Below are 14,488 nucleotides of genomic sequence, written 5' to 3' on the forward strand. Positions count from 1 at the left end.
GAGGATTTTGCAGAAATGTGACATTGCAGTGACAATCACCCACAATCCCACAGTGAGAGAGAGAACCATTGGCTCAGTTGTGAGGATGTGATGTTCGGTGTCACTCGTATTGCAAGATTTCGCTTGTTTATCAAGTTAAAATGCATTAGAAATGTTTGCCCATCTTGTGGAACACTCGCAGAACAAGTTACTTGCAGTCCAGGGTTTTACTGTGCTTAGTTAATGCACGTGTGAATGATGGGACCCACAAGTGAGTTGAATTTCCTCCTTTGTAATGAGGACAGTCAATGGGGGCAGACCTTCACTGAGCCCCCATAATGTGCTGGCTCAGAGTGAGGCTCTGAGGGTATGGTGGGGAGCCAAAGAGAGGAGCTGAGGTGAACTTTCTTGGCAGGGGAGGATCCCCGAGGATTAGAGACGAAATACTAAAAATGCCTGACACTGGTAAGGGAGTAAGCTCTCGATAAATAGGAACTTTTATTACCTCTTAAAGGAAACACCGAACTTGGAAATCTATGCAAATGAAACAAAGAAATTATTGTGTGCTTAGAACATTTTAAGGGTCCTCATTTTTAAAAAAAATTTTAAATGTTTATTTTTGAGAGAGAGAGACAGAGTATGAGTGGGGGAGGGGAAGAGAGAGAGGAAGACACAATCTGAAGCAGGCTCCAGGCTGTGAGCTGTCAGCACAGAGCCGTCACGGGGCTTGAACTCACAAACCATGAGATCATGACCTGAGCCGAAGTCAGAAACTTAACCAACAGCCACCCAGGCGCCCCTCAAGGGTCTTCATTTTATCCAGGCCTCTGCTTCTCCTCTTTCCACCCACAGCCCCTCCCACCCCCATCCTCACCCCCAGGACACATTTGAAATGTAATTCCATTCACAGGAAGTTTAATTTGAGTGATGTTCACAGTAGTAACAAAAATAATTAGTGCTTGAGTAGGACAAAGGGAACACAGGATGGCTCTGGACTTGGAGATTCTTAAAAAGACAAGCCCCTCCAGGGGAAAGTGGCAGCTCAGAGCCTACCCAGAGCAGCCCCCATCAATGGCCCCAAAAGTCCTGCCCCTCCAGCTACAAGAAAAGGTCCTGCAACCCACAAGGTGGGCCACTTCCGGCTGGTCTTGGTCGTGGTGAGTCCGGGAGAGAGAAATAATGTCTTCAGTCATCAGTGGTGGTAGCCGGAAGAGAAAAGTTCTGGTGGAAGCAGATTTGGACAGCTAAGAGGAAAACATCAGTAGCATGTTCCAGAAGAGGAAGGAGATGACAAAGGGGGCCAGGGGAGGTCTGTTTCTCCCTAATTCTTATCAGGCAGTGCTGGGGGAGGTGGGGAACAGGGGTTCTCCATCCTTTTATCCTTTTATGGGGGGAGTGCTCTATGGGAGGATTTTCTGTTCTTTAATTTGGAATGCCATTAAATTGCATTTTAAAAATATTTCAAAGGTGTCATCCAAGTAATATGTGCATTTAATTAAAAATTAATTTCATCAATGCTTCGTAAGTAAATCAAGCACGAGACCTGTAACAAGCCTCTAAAGATAATTGGTTACAACCCGAATCACCTTGGATGAGGGCTTCAGAGTCTGTTCCCTGCTTCCAGGATTGCCAGCCACAGCTTTGCCCCTGCCCTTTGGGCTCAGCCACAGCCTGCAGTTCCCCAGCAAGCCACCTTCCCCCATGCTCTCTTCCCTGCCTCCCATTTCTCAGCCTACAAGCCCTTGTGTCCTTCAGCCTCTAACATTATCTCCCCCAATCTTCCCTTTCAGCTCCTCAAGCAGCTGCTTGCACATTCCTCCAAGTGACCAAAGCATACTATAATCACCTCTCTTATAGCATCTTTGATTTAGGGTGTGATTTTTTTTCCATTTCTGTATTTCTTAAGAGAATATGAATTCATAGAACCCTTGTCTAATTTTTTTTAAATTCCCAGTGCCTAGCATTGTGCAAAACAAAAGGTAAGTATCCAGGGGTGCCTGGTTGGCTTAATTAAGCATCCAACTCTTGATTTCAGCTCAGGTCACGATCCGAGGGTCATGGGATCATGCCCCAAGTCAGGCTGCACGCTTGGCGTGGAACCTGCTTAGAATTCTCCACCACCCACCACCAACTCTCTCTCAAAATAAAATTAAAAAAACAAAAACCAAAAGGTAAGTATTCAATAGCTGCTTTGTAGATGTATGAATGAGTGAATGAATGAATGAATTAACGGTACCCTGCAGATGCCAGAATGCTCCTTCTGCGAATTGAATCTGACCATGTCTCTCTCTGAATTACATTCGTTCCCGGGCTCCTTCTCTGGCAATGAGTTTACATGGGAGCTGTTAACAAACAAGAAACAAACAAACAAAATGAAGTAGCAACAGAAGGGGAGAAGTGGAGGGGACTCTGGCAAATTACTTATTTTCACGGAGTTTCTATTTCCTCACTCGTGAAACAAAAGTGCTGCCAGAAGGAGCTTTAAAGGAATCTTCCAGTTCTCCAATTACAGCTGGCCGGGCTCCAGAACAACTGTTCTCCTGAGTCCTGGCAGCTATAACCCGAGTCTTAGCACCATCTAGTGATAAAGAGCTCCAGTAGCAATGGGGAGAAAGGCTGGGGAATGGGGACCGACTGTAGGCTCAGGAAGGAAACCCTGAGCTTAATTATTTTATAAAGCAGCAAGAAATTAGGTTAAATGTGAAGTTAGCCGAGAGGCCCAACTTGGGTGACTCAGAGTCCTTTCTGTTGGTGATGGCTTAGTGAGTAAATCTCAGAACACATAAGAAACAGCCAACTAGGATCCTTAAAACATGAAAAAGTCAAGAAAACAACACCTGTGTGCTGTGGCCCACTTGTTCCTTTATTAAGTTACTGCTTGTCCCGATTAACTCTTTTCCTTGGGAGGAAATGTACTTTTGAGGAACCAATGGTGTAGAACTCTGAAAACCCAATAAAAGCACAAATTATTTCATTAAGAGTATATATGTCTTTTCAAATGTCTTTTTTTTTTTTTTTTAACCTTCACCAGAGTGTGATGAAAGAAATGTTAAAAATCCCGGGTGCCTGGGTGGCTCAGTTGGTTAAGCCTCAGACTTTGGCTCAGGTCATGATCTCATGGTTCATGAGTTCAAGCCCTGCATCAGACTCTGCACTGGTGGTGTGGAGCCTGCTTTCAATTCTCTCTTCCCCTTCCCCATTTGAGTTCTCTCTCTCTCTCTCTCAAAAATAAATAAATAAACTTTAAAAGAAAGTCTTTAAAAAGAAGAAGAAGAAGAAGAAAGAAATGTTAAAAACCCAAACATGTCAGGGCACCTGGGTGGCTCAGTCGGTTAAGTGTCTGACAACAGCTCAGTTCATGTTCTTGCTGTTCACAAGTTCGAGCCCCATGTCAGGCTCTGTGCTGATAGCTTACAGCCTGGAGCCTGCTTCAAATTCTGTGTCTCCCTCTTCTTCTGCCCCTCCCCTGTTCATACTCTAGCTCTCTGTCTCTCAAAAATAAATAAATGTTAAAAAAATCCAAATATGGTTGACTAGCAATATAGAAAATATTAAAGACAATTCTGGGAGAAGGAAAACAATATCAAAAACTTCAGTGCTTATGGAATGCTCGTGGGCACATCCCCTTAAAACTCACCAAAACATTTTATCAACCTGATCTTTGTTTTCTAAATTACTTTCTGGTTGCCAAAAGCAAGACTCAACCAACCAACGGAACAAATAAACACAGGTTTTGGTTTTTGTTTTTTTTTTTTAATCGAAAACTGAAGGAGAATGATGCGGTGTCTTTGCTGTATGATCTGTCCCCAGGAGCCGTGCTCCTGAGACCACCTTCTGGGCAAAGCAAACTTTTAAAAGGGTGGCTGCTTTACAGACACTTGAGGGAAGAAGGGCCTTTGAGTGGGGAGCAAGACTGACCGGTCCTATGTATAAACTGTCTCTGAAGGCAGATCCCATTGTAGAACATAATCACATTCTCCAAAAAGTAATCTACGTCTGCAGAGTGCACGACTCTATAAACCTGTTCCCACTAACTGCTTACTGGCTGACACCTACTTACATCACTGATATGCAGTAATTATTATTGCATGACCCCAGAAACACATGTAGTATAACACTGAAACCAGACCATTCCATGTAGGGACCGTATCTTCCAAACCAAAACCAAGGCCACTTGCATTGACAAGAACGTATGTGCACACCGACGCAAAGGGGGAAGCGGGCCCTGCTAGGGCATATCACCTCTGCATTCTGTCTTGGGAAATGTGTAATCTAGAAGTGTCTGGAAAAGGCAAAAACTGCAACCAGAAAATGACTTGGCCCCTTTCTGACTGGAATCAGAATGAAATGGGCCGGATTCGGAGGCAGCTTTGAAGAAAGAGAATGACTGGCCGGGTGCAGTTGGTTCAGGCATTAACAACATAAAAGAATGTAGCAGTTATGAATGATGGACTCAGGAGGCAGGTCTGTGCCTGATTTTTACATTTTACCTGCCATTGAATATATGCCTCAACCTGTAAGCTTATTAGAGGTATCTCTTTTATATCTAATACAGTTACATAAAAGACCATATGTTCTATTTGGATCAGCTCAGTTTTACCTGACAAATTCAAAAAGAGTTTCACAGGTACAGGCTTGAAAAACAAACTCAAAATAAACAAAAAATTTAAATTCTAACAATACTCAAATAGGTCACCAAAGCACTTGGGGAGAAGGTCAATTAGCTCAATGCAAAGTCATCGGCTTCATAATAAAATCCAACTAAGGGAAACCCCTGCAATTAATTTCATGGGGACTTAAAATATATTAGGTTCTTGTGAAAAATTACCTTCTGGACTGGCACCCATTGAAATGTAAATGTGTTCTTTCTTTAGTCTCCAAACTCCCCCATTTTTTTTCCTCCCGAAATTCCATTTGGAAACTGTGTATCTATAGATGTCACAGTCATTACCTCTTTTTTGTTGATAAGTGTGCTCTGCTTAGAGGTTTTTATAAGAGTTATCTTTCCTGTAATGAATACTCAACAATTCAGGCCAGTCTTTTCAGCTTGCTGGATGTAAGTGTCCCTTGATTAATGGACCTGTCAACTCGATCAGCGGTTATCATATGACAAAGGCTCAGCCTGAAAAATGTCACTTCTTATCCTGGCTGCCCAAGCACTTCTGGTTTACAAGCTTTGTGCACCTACCAGACGTACCTAGTGTTTCGTTTTGGGTTTGGTTAATAATAAAGAAAGTTGCATGAAAGTAGATAATTGAACTACCTAATCCAATAGAAATAATTTCTTTTGTTCAAACAATGTGCGTCATATGATGGAGTGTGGTTTTTGTCTTCCTATTTTTTTCACTTCTGTCAGCTGAACTGCTACCTAACCATTTACATCAATGTATAGATCAATATAAACAACATTCATTTTTGTCTCCATTCTGCCTGGAGTTAAAGCCTGGCAAGAATAGAGTTGCTTGGGAGGAAAAAAAAAAAAAATCAAGTCCTTAAATGAAATTATTCTGCTTTAGTAAGTCAAAGACAGAGTATCCGTTAAAATTAAGGCTGTATGCTTTGAAAGTCAATTTTGCATGTGCTTTTATGTGGTTGGAATCCATTCAATGGAGGAATCGGAGCCCTGAGATTATAAATGAGCAGAATTATGGGCAACTCTGAGCCTCTGGATGGACAATATTCTTTTTTTTTTCCCTAAAAGATTTTATTTTTAAGTGATCTCTATACCCAACATGGGGCTCAAACTTACAACCCCAAGATCAAGAGTCACCTGCTCTACCGACCGAGTCAGCCAGGCTCTCCTAGATAGACAACATTCTTCAAAAATTACATAACTGTCTGGATAGAATAAATTTCAAGGGTATGATGAAGACCAATGTTCCCAAAGTTATAAAATAGTGGACTACCTCAGCGTGTTCCACAATGTAAATAAAGGAAATCACCAAATGCCGTGCTGGGACCCCAATAAAAGAAGGAAAGCAAAAAACACATTGTCTCAATGTCTGGGGATATATATGTATATACTGTAGACCTCAAAAGAAACAAGGACTAGAGTATGGCATATAATTTCCCTAACTATAAAAATCTAAAATGTTCTTAAATAATAAGAAAGGGAATAGAAGCCTAGAGCCAAAATAGCTAGACACAGCATCTCATGGAAAGTAAACGCAGGATGGTGTTTCCAGGGCTGGTGGAGGCTGGACCAGCCAGGCCAAGCTCAAGGACTTGAGGACTAGGATGAAGCAGGGACATCGAGGTCCTATAAATACCAAATTCGAGCAACATCAAGACTAAAGGTCAAAAACCCAATAAAGAACCAATTGCAACATAGGAACGTTGTGGATGGCATTCACATTCTAATGGCCTTGAGGAGAGTGAGTCTAGGCTAAGTAATAAAATCCTCGACCGAATACGAGGAAGAAAGCAAACTGTGGGGGCGCCTGGGTGGCTCCATTGGTTAAGACTCTTGATTTCGGCTCAGGTCATAATCTCATGGTTCGGTTTGTGAGCTCGAGCCCTGTGTTGGGCTCTGCGCTGACAGTGCGGAGCCTGTTTGGGATTCTCTCTCTCTCCCTCCTCAGCTCACAAGCACGTGCTCTCTCTCTCAAAATAAATAAATAAATAAATAAACATTTAAAAAAAGAAAAAATATTTTTGAAGAAAAGAAGAAAGCTCATTGAAGATACCGCAGATATCCAGCTTACAAACGCAGGGAGGATGAAGAGATTTAAACACGCATTCAGCAGAAACTGAAGTTCATGATGAAATAAAACATTAGAGAAACCCACAACGTCTCTAGAGCTGACCACTTCATTGTTTCATTTTGCTGCTCTAAGAGAGCAACGGACCCTTCTACCAGATACTCTACAAACACCAAAAAGAAATGCCAAGGAGAACCACTCCCAATCCCCAAGCACCCGAGCACTGAGTGCTGTTTCTGGTTGTGTTATTCACTGTCCCAGCATTTGCTGACAATCTAAGAGAAATATTCGTATTTCTCTCACGTTAGCAACCTTGGGCGTGTATGGTTAGGCTCCTGCTGTTTCCGGCAGGTGGGTGCCCTTTGATTTGCTTGTAAGCAAGTCTGTGAAATTCTGTGATTCAGCAAGCATTATTCCTTGTTTCGGTTTACTGACTCCAGGGGCATTACTCATAGCTGGAAGGATTACCCCAGGTTAATTCCAATCCGGATCTTACAAAGTTGTCTGATCTCCTTGTCTTCCAAAATCTCTTCTCCATTGTTGTCATACAGTGTTCCAAAGGGGTAATTTACAAGGGGATCTACCTGTGTCTTCAGTTCTGCCCTTTCAGATAAACGTGGTTTCCGATAAAATGCAGAATATTATTTTTTGGTACAAACTTTTGTGGCTCATACTCCTTCCCAGCAGCTTTCTTTCCTGCTAAGTGCTGTTCATTAGAAATTTTCCCAGAGTCATCAATATATTTTCCTCTGTAGAAATGAGGCAAATCTGATTTTAAAACCTTTTGCTTTTAAAAACTTTAGGCTTATCTATGGAAGTTTGCAGTCTTATCTGAATTATTCTTTTGGACTCATCTGGCAACACATTGAATTCTTTTGTCCCTTTCTTTAAGGAGCAAAAACACTTTGGTTTCAGAAACTTGGGAATGTGAAAGGGGGGGGGGGGTTGACCACAGCAGTCTATATGCACGTTTCTGTACACATTGGTTGTGGGGAAATACAACTTTCCTGGATTTCCCGGTGCTAATGCTCTGGTAAAAGCCCTCGCCTCCTGGGGCCCTTCACATGCCATGATAATTAGATCTGTAGTCATTAATCTAGTTGATTGCTCTTCTAAGAGGATGGGAAAGTTCCTCTTATCTCAGGGAGAGGGCCAAATGGCTCCAGCTGGACCTAGGGCCCTAGGTTAAGCCCCAAGGCACAGGAAGACTGCAGTGCTACATCTATAGGGAGGTATTTACATCAAAAGGAATGAAGTCTGAGAACTTGGAGAATCTACAAGGTGGGAAAAGCAGAGACATTGGAGGTGGTCTATCTCCTGGAGAGATTATTTACACACCAAAGGGTTGGATTTAGGTTTCAGACCCATTAAGTATCCAAGGAGAGTCTTTCAAGAAGGGAGGTCAGAGCTATCTCCTTCCTCTTTATGAGCGAGAACCATTACTTTTCCTGGCACAGGACATTTGACCCCTGGTGAGAGGTAAGTTCTGGAGGAACTGGGGGTGGTGGTGATATACTTATTTCCTACTTTAAAACGGTTAATAAGAAATCTGTCTCAGATCCAGAACACCTTGTATGTGTGCATTCAGGATAAAATTAATAACAATGAACATTAAAAACCAAACACTGACAGACTGGGTTATTAGACTGCAGTGGATCTTTTCCCTCCTCATCCACCAATTACAACCAGCTCAGGAGAAGGGAGGGAGTAATAGTCCAATCACAAGCCTAGTCCTGCCTTTCTAGGCTGGGAGGTGCCCAGAATGCCTCAGGGCCAAGGTCAACAATAGAGGCTGCAGCCCTTTGTGGTGCAATTGGTCTGAGCTGAGTGGAGTTGCTAGGTGAGATACAGGACACCCAATCAAATGTGAATTTGGGATAAATAACAAGTAATTAATAGTATAAGCATATCCCAAACATTGCATGGGCCATACGTATGCTTTAAAAACAAACAAACAAACAAACAAACAAACCTCCATTCATTCTTCATCTGAAACTGAAATTTAACTGGGCATCCTGTGTTTTTATTTGCTAAATTTGACACTCTACCATGACGACAGTGACCTCTTGGGAGATACCAGCAACTCATGTCCATTGAAGGAATAAATTTATTTATTTGTTAAAGTTTATTTTTGAAAGCGTGTGTGTGAGCAAGCAGGGGAGGGGCAGAGAGAAGAGAGAGACAGAGAATCCCAAGCAGGCTCCACACTGTCAGCACAGAGCCCAACACCAGGTTCGATCTCACCAAGTGTGAGATCATGATTTGAGCCAAAACCAAGAATCAGATGCTTGACAGACTGAGCCACCTAGGCGCCCCTGAATGAATAAATTTAAAAGGCCACATAGACCTTTCTTTTCATTTCTGAAGGGATGTTGGAGACTGTGCTCAGATACTGAATCCGGGAAATGTTGACCCCCATACCTTATGTGTTATGGACCGAAGGTGTCCCCCCACCAATCCATGTAAAGGCCTAACCCCCCAGTGTGGCTGTGTTTGGAGATGAGACCTCTGAGGAAATAATTAAGGCTAATGAGGTCATAAGGGTGGGGCCTTGAGCCAATAGGGCTGGTGCCCTTATAAGTAGAGATAGCAGAGAACTCAAGCTGTCTCCATGCGCACAGAAGAAAGGCTTTGCAAGGACAGTGTGAGAGTGGCCATCTGCAAGCCAGGAAGGCAGCTGTCACCAGAAACCAAACCTGCGATCTTGGGTATTCCTGCCTCCAGAACTATGAGAAAATAAATTTCTGTCATTTAAGCCAGTCAGTCTGTGCTTTGTCATGGCGGCCCGAGCAAACCAAGGCAATATGGGTACAGTGAGCTCAGCAAACGTGCACTGAATCCTCTCACGACCACCCTGAAGGGATTGTTTTCTCTCTCCCAGCTTGGAGATAGAACTCCTAAAGCTCAGAAAATGATAGGACAGTGCTCAGCACATAGAAAGAATTTTTAGAAATACTCATTTAATGAATGAAAGTTACCCAGCTGAGGTGGCACTGAACGTCTGTCACAGAGGCGGGATAGCGGCCTCTGGGGTCTTGTCACTGTTTCTGCCTCCAGCCCAGGGCTGCGGATTCCCTGAGAATAAATCCCTTTGCCTGAGCACGTTTGGATTTCCTCATCTCTAATTTGGGTTTACTAATTCCCGGCCTGATCACCTCACAGCAGCGCAGTGGACAAAACTAATTGAAGGAGAAGGCTCTTCCAACAAGGAGGAGCACAATCAACTGTGTTCTTAGTCTTACAAAACACAGCGGGCAGAGGCAGACCAGTCTAAAGTGTTGTTATCGAGGAGGGATTGACTCAAGGTTCGCTGCTGCCGCTTCCTTCTGCAGGACAGGAGAGCTGGGAGGAACCTGTGGGAAATGGATCTTAATACCCAAGTTCTCCTTGTGGGGTAAATCACTGCCTCCCAGTGGGTCTCCCATCCACAGAGAAGCATTTGAATTTGATCTTGGTCAAAACAGCCTCCTCTCTCCTCCGTTCCCTCCTCTGAAGGTCTCTTCCTGGTGCTTGAATTTAGAAGCCACAAGTGCCTGTACTGGACCAAAGAATCACCCCCAGGGTGGGTGGCCTAGATCTTGAATTTTTAACATCCAGACAACTCCCCAAAGTATTTTTGTCTGCATTGGGGAGGTTTCTTTCATTGTGAGCAATGGAATCTAGCTCTGGCTGACTTAAGGCTGAGGTGAATTTATTCAAAATGCACAAGGTAGGGGCGCCTGGGTGGCGCAGTCGGTTGAGCGTCCGACTTCAGCCAGGTCACGATCTCGCGGTCCGTGAGTTCGAGCCCCGCATCGGGCTCTGGGCTGATGGCTCGGAGCCTGGAGCCTGTTTCCGATTCTGTGTCTCCCTCTCTGTCTGCCCCTCCCCCGTTCATGCTCTGTCTCTCTCTGTCCCAAAAATAAATTAAAAAAAAACGTTGAAAAAAAAAAATTAAAAAAAAAAATGCACAAGGTAGCCCATGTAATAATTAAGGAAAAGCTGAAGACCAGGCCAGGAAGGACAGGAACACGACAGTAACAGGGATCTGAGCAACGGGAACAAAGGGTGTGTGCAGTCAGGGCGTCGGGACCATGATGCACCTGCTTCTGTTTTCTCTCTCTTCCTCACCGTCTCATTGCCCTCCTAGCTGGATGTTTTCAGCTGCAGATAAGAGATCATGACTAAGAATGGCTTAATAATAAAGCTATTTCATTGCCTCATGTAACAAGTATTCTGGAGATGAGTGGTTTGTGGTTGGTCGACCAAGTCACAGTCTACATCTCTGATTCTTTGGCCATTCCATCACAAAATGGCTGCTGCAGCTCCAAATATATTCTTTCCCCGATATTGCAAGCAGAAAGAAAGATAAATAGCAGAAATAGGGGGTGCTCCTTTTTATTAAGGAAGCCTCCCATCACCCTTCCCTTTATAATCCTTTGGTTGGAACTGGGTCACATGGCCACCTCTAGCCACAAGGAAGGCTGGGAAAGTGAGTAGCTGGCATAAGTGATGAGAAGAGCAGTGATTGGCTTACACCAGGGCTTCATCTCCTGGGGCTTGGCATATTGCTGCACAAAACTAAATCAGAGTTCTGTTAGCAAGAAGGAAGGGGCAGTAGCTCTCAGGATTCATCTTCCCTGGAAAGGCAGCCAACATAGCTCTGGTCACCATGTTTGAGTCAGAAGGCATGAGTGAAAGGTACTGTTTCAAAAAGGAGCAGGACCCTATGGCTGGGAGAAGGGGGAGGAAAGCTGAGTACAAAAAGGACACATCTCTCCCTCTCTCTCCCATTGGCCTTTTCAGATATCAGGAGGTACTCCAGCCTAGCAAGGACAGGCTCTATAATTTGGGGGACCCAGTAAAAATAAAAATGTGGGATGCCTTATTCAAAAACTGTTATGAATTTCAAGATGGTGGGTAGAAGATCATTAAACAAACATGTGACACTTCTGAACATGGGGCCGTGTGTGACTGTGCGGGTCACACAACCATAAGGCCTGCCCTGGGCCTAGCCCAGAATGGAAATGGCCATCATCCTAGGAGAGCAAGCCTGAGGTGTGGTGTTGTAGGGTCTATTTTTTTGTTTTTGTTTTTGAGAGAGAGAGAGAGAGAGGGTACAAGTGTGCAAGGGGCACAGAGAGAGAGAGAGAGAGAGAGAGAATCCCAGGAGGGGCAGGGGGAGAGAGAGAAGTGGGGCTCACCCAAAGTGGGGCTCGAGCTCATCAAATGGGGGACTCAAACTCACGAACCATGAGAGCCTGACCTGAGCCAAAGTCAGATGCTGAACGACTGAGCCACTCAGGTGCCCCTAGGGTCTGTGTTTGTATGAAACTGGATTAAATACATTCGTGGATGGTGGGGAGGACTGTGATTTGTATTGGTATAATTAACATATGTCCAGGCATTTGTACAAACTCTCAGTTAAAGAACAAAGGAAGAGGTGATCACACCTCTTCTGGGTGTATAACCCCGGACAGAGGCAGAATTCAGGGAACACAGGTTCTCAGGGAGCTTCCACTGTACCCCACCTGCAGCAGAGGAAGGGGGGGTGGCAAGCGAGCTTCACCCCGCGTGCCCATTCAGACCTGGCACTGCTGTGTGTTCTTTGATCATCAGCATGACCCCGTGCAGTGTAACGTATTATCTCCGTCTTCTAGATGAGGTTGCTGGGGCTCAGAGAGTTCCAGGTCATCTGTGGTACATGGTCAAGCTAGGATTGGAAGCTGGGCAGTGTGAATCCAGAGTCCATGTTTATCAGCTGGAGTTGGGGTCATTGTGAGCAGTAGGTTTGACCAGACTGTTTTTCAAGGTCTTAGAGTCCTAGGGTCCATGGACAGGTGTGTCCAAGGACATCTCTCCACAAACAGGAATGCAGGGTGGATGATAGCTCCCAGGATGTCGATCACAAATAAGCTAGGGAGTCTGAGCCAGGAAATAAACTTAGTTTTCCTCACAAAAGGGTCTGTCACACAGTTTCTGAAAGGAACCCACGAGCCCGGAACATTTGTCTAAATACTTTAATTAAAATGCACTGTCATAGGATAAAAGCTGGAGTTTAAAGGCAGTGTTCATGTTTGCTAAGAAAACAGATGAAAATACTCCAGGTAGCCAAATATATTTTGATAATGGAATTTTAAACAGCCTCTTGGTTTTAATTTTATTTAAAATATTTATATAGTTAAAAAAATAGCTTGCTATTCATTTTCTACCACAGTACAGGGAACGCTGAGACATTTTAAATTAGTAGAGATTCAACACACATAAATAAAGATTCTGTTTCAGCTGCAGAATTACAATATTCTGAGCTATGCCATCCACACCTTGGCAATCACCCAGTCTAATTCTGCTTGGAGAATAATGCTAGCCTCAAATTCAATTTATTTAATATCCAACTTTTGTGAAAGCGTCAAGTTTAATGAAATATCACAGTTAAATTAAGACACTGCTAATCTCATTTCAAAATCAATTTTTTTTTTTGCATCCATGAAGTACAGCCAGATAAACACCCATCTTGCACACCTAGAAAGCTGATTTGAGGATTAACACAACAATCTGCACAACCTGAACCACAGAACTCAGCAGGTACACGGCACGGAGAGGTCAACTGGGGGAGAGAGAAACCATGGAGGGTAGGGAGAGGTAGAGAGAGGTAGGAGATGGTGGTGGGGGGGGGGGGGAAGGGTGGAATATGGGAAAAGCACCCCCCCAAAAGCAGCTGGAGAGAAAGTGGAAAAGTGGAAACAGCTGCAGGGACTGAACTAAAAAGAGAGAAGGGAGAAAGGAGAGGGTTTCAATTCCACTAAGACTCTGTAACAGGGGGAGCGCAGAGTCGGAAACTGCGCAGCTGATACCTGGCGGTGCTCTGGTGGGAAGGGCGAGTCACCAGGAGCAGAGTGAAGTCTGGGTGGCCCTCGGGCCACATGGGGAGTGGTGGTTCCCCTGCTGGCAGGACATCGGGTAGAGGCTGTGTGCCCCTCCCCCCCCACAGGCAAAGGTGTCAGCGGACCCCGGAGAACAACCACATTCGCTGGTGCTGGAACAAGGTCGTTGGGGGTGAAGCCTGGTGCCAGATGCGTGTTGTGATTTGCCACAACCCCTGAAATGCTGCTGCCACTTTTTCTGGGTCGGGCTGGCACCCGGCCGCAGTCTGGGCATCAGTGGCAGCACAGACCCACAAACGTTCCAGACCCACACCCGGCCATCTCGGCCATCTCTCGGTGAGACCCTCCCGCAGAGGGGCGGAGCAAGTCAAACCACAGTCCCTCAGAAACAAGGGGTCAGGAAACACAGTCGTATCTGAGATAAAACTCAGGAGGGAGGTACCGCCCGGGAACCTGACAGCTTGGTCATGGACAGTGTAAAAGTGGGGAGTGGATGGAAGCCAGAGACAAAGGATGGGTGCGGGATCGCTTATCGGGTAGAACAGAGTTCCAATCCTAGAGAATGGGTACCTGGGTGCCGCCATTGTCACCAATCTCGCGCATGCGCATACCCACCGACAAGCACCACCACAATCCACCCCAGTAAGCTAAGCAGCGCCATCTAGTGGAGAACGGAGCCATTACACCAAGCCCCACCCAACGGGGCCAACCTCGTTCTTCAGGAACACTAGTCTCTCTGCCTGCTTAGTTGGCGGACTATAAAGAGATTCATAGTTTGACTTCTAGGGGAAAACAAAGTAAGTTCAATCGTATTTCAGTCTGTTCGCTGGTCCATCTATTCAATTTTCTTTTTTCTTTTTCTTTTTTTTCTCTTTTTCGTTTCTTTTTCTTGAATACAGAAAGAGAAAAACTTTATTTTTATTTTCAATTTTTACTAAAAATATT

This window comes from Neofelis nebulosa, chromosome 17 (genome assembly GCF_028018385.1).
Source record: "Neofelis nebulosa isolate mNeoNeb1 chromosome 17, mNeoNeb1.pri, whole genome shotgun sequence".
Lineage (NCBI taxonomy): Eukaryota > Metazoa > Chordata > Mammalia > Carnivora > Felidae > Neofelis > Neofelis nebulosa.